The sequence below is a fragment of the Bos mutus genome, chromosome 2 (genome assembly GCF_027580195.1).
Source record: "Bos mutus isolate GX-2022 chromosome 2, NWIPB_WYAK_1.1, whole genome shotgun sequence".
Classification (NCBI taxonomy): domain Eukaryota; kingdom Metazoa; phylum Chordata; class Mammalia; order Artiodactyla; family Bovidae; genus Bos; species Bos mutus.
Genome location: NC_091618.1, coordinates 122,475,362 through 122,491,671, shown reverse-complemented (window position 1 = coordinate 122,491,671; position 16,310 = coordinate 122,475,362).

Here is a 16,310-nt window from a genome sequence, read left to right as displayed (position 1 = left end):
CCAGCACTCTAACATGAAAAACTCAAGAACTTTTTAGCATCATTTAAACAAGCAAAGGAGAAAAAGAAAGATATAAGCATCTGAATGCAGAGTTCCAAAGAATAGCAAGGAGAGATAAGAAAGCCTTCCTCAGCGATTAATGCAAAGAAATAGAGGAAAACAACAGACTGGGAAAGATTAGAGATCTCTTCAAGAAAATTAGAGATACCAAGGGAACATTTCATGCAAAGATGGGCACAATAAAGGACAGAAATGATATGGACCTAACAGAAGCAGAAGATATTAAGAAGAGGTGGCAAGAATACACAAAAGAACTGTACAAAAAAGATCTTCACGACCCAGATAATCACGATGGTGTGATCACTCAGCTAGAGCCAGACATCCTGGAATGTGAAGTCAAGTGGGCCTTAGAAAGCATCACTATGAACAAAGCTAGTGGAGGTGATGGAATTCCAGTTGAGTTATTTCAAATCCTGAAAGATGATGCTGTGAAAGTGCTACACTCAATATGCCAGCAAATTTGGAAAACTCAGCAGTGGCCACAGGACTGGAAAAGGTCAGTTTTCATTCCAATCCCAAAGAAAGGCAATGCCAAAGAATGCTCAAACTACCGCACAATGGCAGTCATCTCACATGCTAGTAAAGTAATGCTCAAAATTCTCCAAGCCAGGCTTCAGCAATACATGAACCGTGAACTTCCAGATGTTCAAGCTGGTTTTAGAAAAGACAGAGGAACCAGAGATCAAATTGCCAACATTCCTTGGATCATCAAAAAAGCAAGAGAGTTCCAGAAAAACATCTATTTCTGATTTATTGACTATGCCAAAGCCTTTGACTGTGTGGATCACAATAAACTGTGGAAAATTCTGAAAGACATGGGAATACCAGACCACCTGACCTGCCTCTTGAGAAACCTATATGCAGGTCTGGAAGCAACAGTTAGAACTGGACATGGAACAACAGACTGTTTCCAAATAGGAAAAGGAGTACGTCAAGGCTGTATATTGTCACCCTGCTTATTTATCTTATATGCAGAGTACATCATGAGAAATGCTGGACTGGAAGAAACACAAGCTGGAATCAAGATTGCCGGGAGAAATAGCAATAACCTCAGATATGCAGATGACACCACCCTTATGGCAGAAAATGAAGAGGAACTAAAAAGCCTGTTGATGAAAGTGAAAGAGGAGAGTGAAAAAGCTGGCTTAAAGCTCAACATTCAGAAAACAAAGATCATGGCATCTGGTCCCATCGCTTCATGGGAAATAGATGGGGAAACAGTGGAAACAGTGTCAGACTTCATTTTTTTGGCCTCCAAAATCACTGCAGATGGTGATTGCAGCCATGAAATTGAAAGACGCTTACTCCTTGGAAGGAAAGTTATGACCAACCTAGATAGCATATTGAAAAGACATTACTTTGCCAACAAAGGTCTGTCTAGTCAAGGCTATGGTTTTTCCAGTGCTCATGTATGGATGTGAGAGTTGGACTGTGAAGAAAGCTGAGCACCGAAGAATTGCTCTTGAGAGTCCCTTGGATTGCTAGGAGATCCAACCAGTCTATTCTAAAGGAGATCAGTCCTGGGTGTTCATTGGAAAGACTGATGCTGAGGCTGAAACTCCAGTACTTTGGCCACCTCATGCAAAGAGTTGACTCATTGGAAAAGACTCTGATGCTGGGAGGGATTGGGGGCAGGAGAAGAAGGAGACGACAGAGGATGAGATGGCTGGATGGCATCACTGACTCGATGGACGTGAGTTTGGGTGAACTCAGGAGTTGGAGATGGACAGGGAGGCCTGGCGTGCCGCAATTCATGGGGTCGCAAAGAGTCGGACACGACTGAGCGACTGAACTGAACTGAACTGAAACAAGTATGTGTTTATCAAAAACTACTCTGACCACATATTATTCCATGTATTTATCATGAAGTGATTTAAAAAAATACCAAGTATTGAGCACACTAGATGCTAGGTCCTGTGCTTATAAGCAACTTTTAAATTCTTAATGTTGTATGTCAGGTATTTTACACACCTTATCCCATTTGACTCACCCCAAATTTATTATGTAGCCATTGTATTATAATTACCCACATTTTACAGCTGAGGGAGCTCAAATGCAGAGATTGCAAATAACTTATCCTACATTTCCCAGATCATAAGTTTAGACCCACAAGTAAAATTTAGGTTTGTTTCAGTCCAATGCCTTAGGTCTTGTTTACTATGGAATACTGCACTGCCCCTCAAGTAACTGTGTTAATAAATATTTATCGAGCAGTTACAATGTGCGAGGCACTGTTGTGGTCCGTGGGAATATAGCAATAAATAAAAACAAAGTCCCCTCTTTTATGGAACTCATTTCCAAATGGAGGGAGCAGATGGACAGATAATAAATAAATAAACTATAACTATGTTGGGTTATGAAATAAGAGTTAAAAAGAGAAACTAAGTGAAATAAGGTAACAGAAGGAAAGGGTGGTGTGCTATTTGCTACAGGTTGGTGAAAGAATGCTCCTCTGATAAAGTGAAATTTGAGTAGAGACTTGAATGAAGTGCAGGAGCTAGCCCTGTAGATACCTAATTGAAGAGCTCTGCAGGTAGAAGGAACAAGTACCAAGACAGGAGTGTACTGATGAGAAGTTTAAGGAATTGCCAGGTGGCAAGTGTGGCTTTAGAGAGTGATCGAAGAGAAACGTTGAAAGAGGAGAGGAGGGTAGAAAGAAATAGTGAAGACATTGGATCTGATTCTGAATGAGACGGAGAGCCACAAGAAAGAACAGAGGAGTGGCGGAACCTGCGTTGTACTACTCAAATTCCCCTTCAGTGAGTACCTGCTGTCTGGAAGTGCTACTGGCTGACTGGTAATGACGCCTTCAGGACTGCCTTGGCTACAGAGGGCTGCCTTGCCTGAGCTTGTAGCCTTCATGGAACAGACCACAACCAAGACTGACTGATGAGGGAACATAAAGACCTGGCTATCTTAGCCCAACTTGAGACAACTTTGAAGAGCGCTTCCGGCTGGAAAGACCAACATGTGGTTGGCCAAGACTATCACTGGGCCTGCATAACCTATTGACTTCTGCTGAAGCCTGATCCTTCCACTCCCTTCTACAAATGTTGATCCCAAAAGCACTCCTTTAAAAAGTCCTGCATGGTAAACACTACCTCAATCTGCTTCCAGGGACCTAGTCTATGATAAAGTGACATGCTAGCTTGTGCTGTAAAAGGATGATCTTTCTGGCGGCTGTGAGGAGGAGTAGGGGCAACATGGAAGCAGGGAGATTTGTTAGGAGGCTGTAATAATGACTCAGATGGAAGACAACAGTTACTAAGGCTAGAATGGCTGTAGATGGGGAGGGAAGACACAGTCAGATGCTAGATATATATGAGAGCTGAGCCAAGAGACTTTATTAGTAGACTGATATGGAAAAGATTAGGATAATTTTAAAGTTTTTCGGCCTAAGCAACTGAAAAGTAGATCTGCCATTTACCAAGAAAAGAATGGTGTGGAGATGAAAAGTTCATTTTGGGACATGTTAAGTTTAATATGCCTATTACTCTACCAAATGGAAATGTCAAGTGGGAAGCCACACATGTGAATCTGGACTTCATAGAAGAGATCTCTGCTGGAGATGGAAATTTTGGAGTAATCAGCTTTAGTTCAGTCCAGTTCAGTCACTCAGTCATGTCCGACTCTTTGCAACCCCATGAATCGCAGTATGCCAGGCCTCCCTGTCCATCACCAACTCCTGGAGTTCACTCAGACTCACGTCCATGGAGTCAGTGATGCCATCTAGCCATCTCATCCTCTGTCGTCCCCTTCTCCTCCTGCCCCCAATCCCTCCCAGCATCAGAGTCTTTTCCAATGAGTCAACTCTTCGCATGAGGTGGCCAAAGTACTGGAGTTTCAGCTTTAGCATCATTCCTTCCAAAGAAATCCCAGGACTGGTTGGATCTCCTTGCAGTCCAAGGGACTCTCAAGAGTCTTCTCCAACACCACAGTTCAAAAGCATCAATTCTTCTGCACTCAGCTTTCTTCACAGTCCAACTCTCACATCCATACATGGCCACTGGAAAAACCATAGTCTTGACTAGATGGACTTTGTTGGCAAAGTAATGTCTCTGCTTTTCAATATGCTATCTAGGTTGGTCATAACTTTCCTTCAAGGAGTAAGCGTCTTTTAATTTCATGGCTGCAGTCACCATTTGCAGTGATTTTGGAGCCCCCAAAAATAAAGTCTGACACAGTTTCCACTGTTCCCCCATCTATTTCCCATGAAGCGATGGGACCAGATGCCATGATCTTTGTTTTCTGAATGTTGAGCTTTAAGCCAGCTTTTTCACTCTCCTCTTTCACTTTCATCAACAGGCTTTTTAGTTCCTCTTCATTTTCTGCCATAAGGGTGGTGTCATCTGCATATCTGAGGTTATTGCTATTTCTCCCGGCAATCTTGATTCCAGCTTGTGTTTCTTCCAGTCCAGCATTTCTCATGATGTACTCTGCATATAAGATAAATAAGCAGGGTGACAATATACAGCCTTGACGTACTCCTTTTCCTATTTGGAAACAGTCTGTTGTTCCATGTCCAGTTCTAACTGTTGCTTCCAGACCTGCATATAGGTTTCTCAAGAGGCAGGTCAGGTGGTCTGGGATTCCCATCTCTTTCAGAATTTTCCACAGTTTATTGTGATCCACACAGTCAAAGGCTTTGGCATAGTCAATAAAGCAGAAATAGATGTTTTTCTGGAACTCTCTTGCTTTTTCCATGATCCAGCGGATGTTGGTAATTTCATCTCTGGTTCCTCTGCCTTTTCTAAAACCAGCTTGAACATTTGGAAGTTTACAGTTCACATATTGCTGAAGCCTGGCTTGGAGAATTTTGAGCATTACTTTACTAGTGTATGAGATGAGTGCAATGGTGCAGTAGTTTGAGCATGTTTTGGCATTGCCTTTCCTTGGGATTGGAATGAAAACTGACCTTTTCCAGTCCTGTGGCCACTGCTGAGTTTTCCAAATTTGCTGGCATATTGAGTGTAGCACTTTCACAGCATCATCTTTCAGTATTTGAAGTAGCTCAACTGGAATGCCATCACCTCCACTAGCTTTGTTCATAGTGATGCTTTCTAAGGCCCACTTGACTTCATAGCTTTAAGACGCCATTAAAACCATAACACTGAATGAGATGATATAGTTACGAAGGTTGAATGAGAAGCCAGACTTATGCCCTCATTTAAGGGTCAAGAAGATGAGAAGGATTCAACAAAGGAGACTAAGATGGAGAGATTTGGAAGCAGGAAAAAAGGAAAGATAGACACTTTTGAGAGTACAAATAAAGCATTTCAAGGAGGACAGTGTGATCAGCTGTGTCACATGCTGCTGACAGTGTTGAGTGACATGAAGACCAAGCTCTTACACTAGATTAAAACCCTCCTCAACGAGAACACATGCCATTTCCCAGCACTATACAAACATTGCTTCATGACAACTCTGTGAGGGAAGTAATATAGACCACATTTTTACAGAGAAGGGCATTTAATGTGCAAGGTAAAGACTAGCCTTTGGACACAGAGTTTGGGTTTGTTTGCTAGGGTCTAGTAGCAAGAATGGCTGAACACAGTTCCATCTTACTCAAAAACCCATATTCTTTGTACCACATCATTCTGTAATGGATGAGTAGAAGTGTCAACTACACATTGATAGCTGCAGTCCCTGCTGATAATACTGTAATCCTAACATGTTAGTATCATTGGATGCTTAGACACTGTGCCACTCAACTGTTTTATAGAAGAGTAGCCCAAGAAGTCGGAGAAGGCAATGGCACCCCACTCCAGTACTCTTGCCTGGAAAATCCCATGGATGGAGGAGCCTGATAGGCTGCAGTCCATGGGGTCGATAGGAGTCGGACACGACTGAGCGACTTCACTTTCACTTTTCACTTTCATGCATTGGAGAAGGAAATGGCAACCCAGTCCAGTGTTCTTGCCTGGAGAATCCCAGGGACGGGGGAGCCTGGTGAGCTGCGTCTATGGGGTTGCACAGAGTCGGACACGACTGAAGTGACTTACAGTACAGTACAGTACAGCCCAAGAAGTAAACTTATTTGCCCAATGTCATCACTCGTGGTCCCTGGTCCCTTAAGTGAAGGAGCTCAGTCATCTCCAACTCTTTGCGACCCCATGGAACCTATCAGGCTCCTCCATCCATGGGATTTTCCAGGCAAGAATACTGGAGTGGGTTGCCATTTCCTTCTGCAGGAGATCTTCCCCAGCCAGGGACTGAACCGGGTCTCCTGCATTGTAGACAGACTCTTTACCATCTGAGCCACCCTTAACTTAGTATCTAGTGCTTGTTCTACTGTATTATATGGTTATGTAAAAAGTCCTTTAAGGGAAAGATTCCTTTTCATTAAGCTAGCCTGTGGGCAGAGGAGTTGGAGTTCTGGCAGGAGAGAAAGAAGAAACAAAAGGTTAGAAAACCCAGGCAAGAGGAAGTGGGCAGCGTTCCACCCACAGGAGAGGCATTGCTTATGCTGAGATTTGATAAGGATTGGTTGATAAAGGTTTGATAAAGGATTGTTCTGAAAGAAGGAGCATGTTCTTATAAGAATTAAGGGGTATGGGGAAAGGGGGAAAGTGTGGATTGAATATATTCTGGAATTTATTGCCATGTCCACCATATAATTTCTGTCTCCTAACAGATTTAAAGTGTCTATGCCAAATGCTATGCATTTTTCTAGTATTATCTCTGGACATCATAAGAATCTCACTTTTGGATAAAGCACAGTTGACTGCTGAACAATACAGGTTTGAACTACATGAGCTCCGTTATACACAGATCTTTGTTAATGATTACTGGACCACAGTACTACACAATTCTAGGTTGGCTGAATCCCCAGATATGGAACTTATGGATATGGAGGGCTGACTGTAAAGTTACACTCAGATTCTTAGTGGTTCGTGGCTTAGTGCCCCAAACAAGGGCACTAAGTGCCCCAATCAAGGGACAACTATAATTGAAATGCAAACAGCTAGTAAGCAGTGGCTCTTGTACTCAATCTCAGGTCTATTGGATCCCAAGGCCCACCTTTATCCCACTAGTTATACACCTTGTGACATATTTCATAATAAAATTGCTATGGAAATATCTAATTTTCATTTACTCAGATATGATCTATATGGGTAAAAATATGTATAAATAATCGGAAGTCCAGTTGGCATACAATTTTGGCTTGAGTTAATAGTCTTAGTTCTGCATTTCACTGAGAACAGGGAGACAGCCTAAAATGAATACAGAAAAAAATCAAATTCCTCTTGCAACCTTTTTAAAATTATTTATTTATTTTTGGCTTTGCTGCGTCTTCATTGCTGCGAGTGGACTTTCTCTAGTTGTGGAGAGTGGGGGCTACTCTAGTTATGGTGTGCAGACTTTTCATTGCAATGGCGTCTCTTGTTGCAAAGAAAAAGCTCTAGTGGCACAAGCTTCCATAGTTGCATCATGTAGGCTCAGTAGCTGTGGCTCGTGGGTTTCAGAGTTGCAGTGCACGGGTTTAGTTGCTCCTAGGCATGTGAAATCTTCCAGGACCAGGAATCTAACCTGCATTGGCAAGTGGATTCTTACCCACTCTACCACCAGGGAAGTCTCCGCAATCTTTTTAAAGACATTTTTTTTTAATTAGTTCAATTAAAACAGGTTTGAATGCAAATTTTCTTTATGAATACAATATCTCACATGAATTTGTTATTGGAGCATTTTGATTATAAAACGTCGTTTGCTTATATATGCATGGTTATAGTAATAAAACAAAAGAAGCAACAAAACAGAAGCAGGAATTTTCTATATTTCCTTTCAGATATTAATATTTGCATGTCTGTGGTAATATTTAAGGATCTCATGTAGCACAAAACAAAGTGAGGTTTTTTCCCAAACCCTGAAACAAAAGGGCTTGGGGTGTAATTCAGAAATTTAAATTTCAATCTTTTGTGATAGCCTCTTTTTTTTTTTTAAAGTAGGTGCCACACAGTTTCTCATTCTTTTTTATATTTTCTACCTACCTTCACTGCAAAAAAATTTTTTTTTGTTTTTATTTTTGAAATTACTAACAAGCTGGACATGTAAATTAGTGCAGCCAATTCTGTGGTTCAGAACTTTATAACCAGGAAATAAATTAACCAACAGCCATTTATGGAGTATCTGCAATGAACTTAATATTTCACCAAGGACTGTGAGGTTACCCCAAAATGGTATTTCATTAAATTTAAGATACCATTGATTATAAGACACACCATTATTTCATGTACCACCAGGAAAGAAGTACTGCCAATCATATTTTTACAAGGTTTATGACATTGTTGATGTTAATTAAGATGTATCTTTATTTCAGATAAGTTAATAATATGAAAGCATGTGTATTTCAGAATAGATAAAATTCAACAACAACTAAAAATAGGTCTTGATTTCCAAGAGCTAACAGTTCCATTTGGAAGGGAAAAAACATCAGCAGAGAAAAATGAAATCACAGAATAAGAGAACTAGTATTAGCAAAAACACAGAAGTGATAAGGATACATGTTTCAGGGGGAACTTTCTAGCTGTTTAAAAAAGGGACTTCTTAGGAATAAAATTTATACAGTATGGTAGTTTTAGATTATGGACGCCTCACAAACCAGCTGGAAATTTTGGGACTTTTAGTGTTTATGAAGAGTAAGAGTGATATGATAAGAAATATTACTATATAGGCTGAAGAAAATCTGGTCAGAAAATAAAAATTGTCAAATGACCAATTAAGAAGCAAATAACCCATTAGGGACGTGGTAACATTTGTGATCCCATGGACTGTAGCCCACCAGGCTCCTCTGTCCATGGGATTCTCCAAGCAAGAATACTGGAGTGGGTTACCATTTCCTTCTCCAGGGGATCTTCCTGACCCAGGGATCGAACCCAGGTCTCCCACATTGCAGGCAGATGTTTTAACCTCTGAGCCACCATGGAAGCCCATACAAAAAACAGATCACTCAAAAGGTATTTTTTAAAAATAAATGAAAGTTATTGAAAGAATAAATACAGGAATTGAAGTAAGGGGCTCATCAAAGATGACCTGACAGTTTCTAGCTAGTCTTGTGAGAGCTGTGATCTATATTTTTCTACAGTGTTGAGGAACATAATTTATTTACTTAGTGCCTTCCATAATGTAAGAACTTAATAAGTATTTCGTACGCAAATGAGTAAGTGAGCAAAGCGAGAATATCTGCTTTTTTTTTTTTTGAATATCTGCTTTGTGATGAGATCATTCATGTAGAAGTGATGATTGAACGACAAGAAATGAATTTATCAAAGGAGTCCGTTTAAAGAAAACCCAGCCAAGGACAAAATTCTGGGGGGATAAATCTTGGGGACCTAAAAAGCAAGCAGATAAGTTATAGAGGTCTGTAGAAAACCTGTGCCATATTATCAAAGGTTATGGCACCCCACTCCAGTACTCTTGCCTGGAGGATCCCATGGGGCAGAGGAGCCTGGTGGGCTGCAGTCCATGGGGTCGCTAGGAGTCAGATACGACTGAGCGACTTCACTTTCAGTTTTCACTTTCATGTATTGGAGAAGGAAATGGCAACCCACTCCAGTGTTCTTGCCTGGAGAATCCCAGGGACGGGGGAGCCTGGTGGGCTGCCGTCTATGGGGTCGCACAGAGTCGGACACGACTGAAGTGACTTAGCAGCAGCAGCAGCAAACAGTTTTTAAAGAAATGTTGTTCAATGATATAAAAAATTACAGAGAAGCCAGGACACAGAGACCCAAAGAGAAAACTTGACATGATAAAACAAAATCAACTAATGATTTTATATAGAAGAGCTTCAGTGAAGTGGTGGGGACAACTGGCAAATTAGAGAGATTAAAGGAATTTAATAGACTGGAAGTGGAGGCAGACAGAGGTTGCATTTAGAAAATTGCTAGGTTGTCAATGACAGAAAATTCCATTCCATAGTGGAACCTCAAGGAATGTTGACCTCTTCACTTTCTGCCAAGAATTTATTCTCCTTTAAACATATTTAATTACATTAATTACAAACATGCATGCATGCATGCTAAGTCACTTCAGTTGTGTCCAACTCTTTGCGACACTATGGCCTATAGCCCACCAGGCTCCTCTGTCCATGGGATGTCCCAGGCAAGAATCCTGGAGTGGGTTGAGAATTTCTTCTCCAGGGTTCAATTCCAGGGAAGAATTTCTTCTTCCCTGTGGGTTCGATCCCTGGGTTGGGAAGATTCCCTGGAGAAGGAAAAGTCTACCCACTCCAGTATTCTTGCCTGGAGAATTCCATGGACTGTATAGTTCATGGGGTCACAAGGAGTTGGACCGACTGAGTGACTTTCAATGGATGTATTAGAAAGCAATGGAACTTCACCCTCAAAATGTATCTCAGTGTCAGCATTTAGCTGGATAACTAATTGCGTACGTGCTCAGTTATGTCCAACACTTTTTAGACCATGGACCATAGCCCACCAGGCTCCTCTGTCCATGGGATTCTTCAGGCAAGAATACTGGAGTGGGTTGTCATTTCCTCTTCCAGGGGATCTTCCCAACCCAAGGATTGAACCCATGTCTCCTGCATCTCCTGCATTCTAGGTGGATCCTGTACTGCTGAGCCATAAGGGAAGGGATGACTAATTGGTCCAAAGCAAAATGACATGTCTTATATATTTATCTTCAATCCTCTCTCAATAGAGTCAGGGGTTTCAAGTAACTTTTTCCCCCTAGAAATGCTCCTAAAGAATACGTATTTCTCTGGAAAAATCCCTAGAGATAGACGGATCTAAGATGGCAACTGTGGAACTGGAAACCACCACTACTCCTTATCACTTCACGGCAAACAGATGGGGAAACAATGGAAACAGTGACAGACTTTATATTCTTGGGTTCCAAAATTACTGCAGATGGTGACTGCAGGCATGAAATTAAAAGATGCTTGCTCCTTGGAAGAAAAGCTATGACAAACCTTGACAGCATATTAAAAAGCAAAGACATTACTTTGCCAACAAAGATCCATGTAGTCAAAGCTATGGTTTTTCTAGTACTCATGCATGGATGTGAGAGTTGGACTATAAAGAAGGCTGAGCACCAAAGAATTGATGCTTTTGAACTGTGGTGATCATGAAGACTCTTGAGAGTCCCCTTGGGCTGCAAGGAGATCAAACCAGTCAATCTTATAGGAGATCAATTCTGAATATTCATTGGAAGGACTGATACTGAAGCTGAAACTCCAATACTTTGGCCACCTCATGCAAAGAACTGACTCATTTGAAAAGACCCTGATGCTGGGAAAGATTGAAGGCAAGAGGAGAAAAGGACAACAGAGGATAAAATGGTTGGATGGAATCACCAACTGAATGGACATGAATTTGAGCAAGCTCCAGGAGATGCTGTAGGACAGGGAAGCCTGGCATGCTGCAGTCCACGGGGTATAAAAGAATAGGACATGAATGAGAGGCTGAACAACAAATCCCTAGAGATATTCTATGAAGATGAATAGTAGAAAGTGAAATCACCACATCATGCAAATAGTGGACTCTTTTGTAAATAATGGGTATTCAAAACTATATTACTTTGGGATGAGACTGCATAGAGTGAAAGATAATTTTTTCTGGTCTTAGATAGGTATCTCATTCTGTGATAGTTAAGTCTTGATATTTTTTATTTAAAAGACAAGGGTGCAAATACTTTAGATTTTTAAAGACCTGAATTTCATTTAAATACATTATTAAATAAGTACTCAGTTCAGTTCAGTCCCTCAGTCATGTACAACAATTTGCGACCCCATGGACTACAGCATGTCAGGCTTCCCTGTCCATCAGCAACTCCTGGAGCTTGCTCAAATTCATGTCCATTGAGTCGGTGATGCCACCCAACCATCTCATCCTTTGTTATCCCTTTCTCCTCCTGCCTTCAATCTTTCCCAGCAACAGGTCTTTTCAAGTGAGTCAGTTCATCACAATAGGTGGCCAAAGTATTGCAGTTTCTTCAGCATCAGTCCTTCCAATGAACACCCTGGATTGGTCTCCTTTAGGATGGACTCGTTGGATCTCCTTGCAGTCTAAGGGACTCTCAAGAGTCTTCTCCAACACCACAATTCAAAACCATCAATTCTTCGGTGCTCAGCTTTCTTCAAAGTCCAACTCTCACATCCATACATGACCACTGGGAAAACCATAGCCTTGACTAGACAGACCTTTGTTGGCAAAGTAATCTTTCTGCTTTTGAATTTGCTATCTAGGTTGGTCATAACTTTCCTTCCAAGGAGTAAGTGTCTTTTAATTTCATGGCTGCAATCACCATCTGCAGTGATTTTGGAGCCCCCCAAAATAAAGTCTGACACTGTTTCCACTGTTTTCCCATATATTTCCCATGAAGTGATGGGACCAGATGCCATTATCTTCGTTTTCTGAATGTTGAGCTTTAAGCCAACTTTTTCACTCTCCTGTTTCACTTTCATCAAGAGGTTCTTTAGTTCTTCACTTTCTGCCATAGTCTGTGTTCCATGTCCAGTTCCAACTGTTGCTTCCTGACCTGCATACAGATTTCTCAAGAGGCAGGTCAGGTGGTCTGGTATTCCCATCTCTTTCAGAATTTTCCACAGTTTATTGTGATCCACACAGTCAAAGACTTTGGCATAGTCAACAAAGCAGAAATAGATGTTTTACTGGAACTCTCTTGCTTTTTCGATGATCCAGTGGATGTTGGTAGTTTGATCTCTGGTTCCTCTGCCTTTTCAAAAACCAGCTTGAACATCTGGAAGTTCATGGTTCACATATTGCTGAAGCCTGGCTTGGAGAATTTTGAGCATTACTCTACTAGCGTGTGAGGTGTAATTGTGCTGTAGTTTGAGCATTCTTTGGCATTGCCTTTCTTTGGGATTGGAATGAAAACTGACCTTTTCCAGTCCTGTGGCCACTGCTGAGTTTTCCAAATTTGCAGGCATATTGAGTGTAGCACTTTCACAGCATCATCTTTCAGGATTTGAATTAGCTCAACTGGATTTCCATCACCTCCACTAGCTTTGTTCATAGTGATGCTTTCTAAGGCCCACTTGACTTCACATTCCAGGATGTCTGGGTCTAGGTGAGTGATCACACCATTGTGATTATCTGGGTCATGAAGATCTTTTTTGTACAGTTCTTCTGTGTATTCTTGCCACCTCTTCTTAATATCTTCCGCTTCTGTTAGGTCTATACCATTTCTGTCCTTTATTGTGCCCATCTTTGCATGAAATCTTCCCTTGGTATCTCTAATTTTCTTGAAGAGATCTTAAAATAGTCTTTCCCGTTCTGTTGTTTTCCTCCTTTTCTTTGCATTGATTGCTGAGGAAGGCTTTCTTATCTCTCCTTGCTATTCTTTGAAACTCTGCATTCAGATGCTTATGTCTTTCCTTTTCTCCTTTGCTTTTCGTTTCTCTTCTTTTCACAGCTAAGGCCTCCCCAGACAGCCATTTTGCTTTCTTGCATTTCTTTTCCATGGGATGGTCTTGATCCCTGTCTCCTGTACAATGTCACGAACCTCCATCCATAATTCATCAGGCACTCTATCTATCAGATCTAGGCCCTTAAATCTATTTCTCACTTCCACTGTATAATCATAAGGGATTTGAATTAGGTCATACCTGAATGGTCTAGTGGTTTTTGCCACTTTCTTCAGTTTAAGTTGAATTTGGCAATAAGGAGTTCATGATCTGAGCCACAGTCAGCTCCCGGTCTTGTTTTTGCTGACTGTATAGAGTTTCTCCATCTTTGGCTGCAAAGAATATAATCAATCTGATTTCGGTGTTGACCATCTGGTGATGTCCATGTATAGAGTCTTCTCTTGTGTTGTTGGAAGAGGGTGTTTGCTATAACCAGTGCGTTCTCTTGGCAAAACTCTATTAGTCTTTGCCCTGCTTCATTCCGTACTCCCAGGCCAAATTTGCCTGTTACTCCAGGTGTTTCTTGACTTCCTACTTTTGCATTCCAGTCCCCTATAATGAAAAGGACATCATTTTTGGGTATTAGTTCTAAAAGGTCTTGTAGGTCTTCATAGAACTGTTCAATTTCAGCATCTTCAGTGTTACTGGTTGGGGCATAGGCTTGGATCACCATGATATTTAATGGTTTGCCTTGGAAACGAACAGAGATCATTCTGTCGTTTTTGAGATTCCATCCAAGTACTGCATTTCAGACTCTTTTGTTGACCATGATGACTACTGCATTTCTTCTAAGGGATTCCTGCCCACAGTGGTAAATATAATGGTCATCTGAGTTAAATTCACCCATTCCAGTCCATTTTAGTTCACTGATTCCTTGCCATCTCCTGTTTGAGCACTTCCAATTTGCCTTGATTCATAGACCTAACATTCGAGGTTCCTATGCAATATTGCTCTTTACAGAGGAAAAACTACCACACAATTGCACTCATCTCACAAGCTAGCAAAGTAATGCTCAAAATTCTCCAGACCAGGCTTCATCAGTACGTGAATTTCCAGATGTTCAAGCTGGTTTTAGAAAAGGCAGAGGAACCAGAGATCAAATTGCCACATCCGTTGGATCATCAAAATAGTGAGAGTTCCAGAAAAACATCTATTTCTGATTTATAGATTATGCCAAAGCCTTTGACTGTGTGGATCACAATAAACTGTGGACAATTCTGAAAGAGATGGGAATACCAGACCACCTGACCTGCCTCTTGAGAAACCTATATGCAGGTCAGGAAGCAACAGTTAGAACTGGACATGGAACAACAGGCTGGTTCCAAATAGGAAAAGGAGTATGTCAAGGCTGTATATTGTCACCCTGCTTATTTAACTTCTATGCAAAGTACATCATGAGAAACGCTGGCCTGGAAGAACCACAAGCTGGAATCAAGATTGCTGGGAGAAATATCAATAACCTCAGCTATGCAGATGACACCACCCTTATGGCAGAAAGTGAAGAAGAACTAAGGAGCCTCTTGATGACAGTGAAAGAGGAGAGTGAAAAAGTTGACTTAAAGCTCAACATTCAGAAAACTAAGATCATGGCATCCGGGCCCATCACTTCATGGCAAATAGATGGGGAAACAGTGGAAACTGTGAGAGACTTTATTTTTGGCAGTCCAAAATCACTGCAGACGGTGAGTACAGCCATGAAATTAAAAGACCCTTACTCCTTGGAACAAAAGTTATGACAAATCTAGACAGCATATTAAAAAGCAGAGACAGTACTTTGCCAAAAAAGTCCATCTAGTCAAGGCTATGGTTTTCCCAGTGGTCATGTATGGATGTGACAGTTGGACTGTAAAGAAAGCTGAGAGCCAAAGAATTGATGGTTTTGAACTGTGGTGTTGGAGAAGACTCTTGAGAGTCCCTTAGACTGCAAAGAGATCCAACCAGACCATCCTAAAGGCAATCAATCCTGGCTGTTCATTGGAAGGACTGATGTTGAAGCTGAAACTCCAATACTTTGGCCACCTAATGCGAAGAGGTGACTCAACTGAAAAGACCCTGTTGCTGGGAAAGATAGAAGGCGGAAGGAGATGGGGACAACAGAGGATGAGATGGTTGGATGGCATCACTGAGTCAATGGACACGAGTTTGAGTGAACTTCAGGAGTTAGTGATGGACAAGGAACCCATGTTTGCTGCCATCCATGGGGTTGCAATGAGTCAGACATGACTGAGCAACTGAACAGAATCATAAAGTAAAATAATGTGGGAAGCTGGGTAATGAAATCCACTATATGATTTAAGTATCAAAGTTGGTTGATGGATACATGGTTTGGGGTTTTTGAAAATGTCCACTATGAAAAAATTTTAAAATAAAATAAATAAAAGAAATTTTCAATCAAAATTTATTTTTTTGTCATCCTCTGAAAGTGCTCAGTCTCTCAGGAATTTAAGCATCTTAAAAAAATATATATTTCTTGAAGAAAAGGTAAAGGAAAGAAAATAAAAGAAAAAAAAAGAAATTACATAGCTGACAAGATAGAGGAAGACAGAGAAACACTAGGCAATTGCCTAACGTTGTTGAAAATTTTGGGAAAGTAACAAGAATCTTTTGTAATACACTCTATCTTTTTTAATGTTCTTGTTTTTATATTTCCACTTTAAAGAGTAGTGACTTCTAAGATGTATATCCTATTTACTTGTTGCTGCCAAGTCGCTTCAGTCATGTCTGACTCTGTGCGACCCCATGTATTGCAGCCCACCAGGCTCCCCCGTCCCTGGGATTCTCCAGGCAAGAACACTGGAGTGGGTTGCCATTTCCTTCTCCAATGCATGAAAGTGGAAAGTGAAAGTGAAGTCACTCAGTCGTGTCT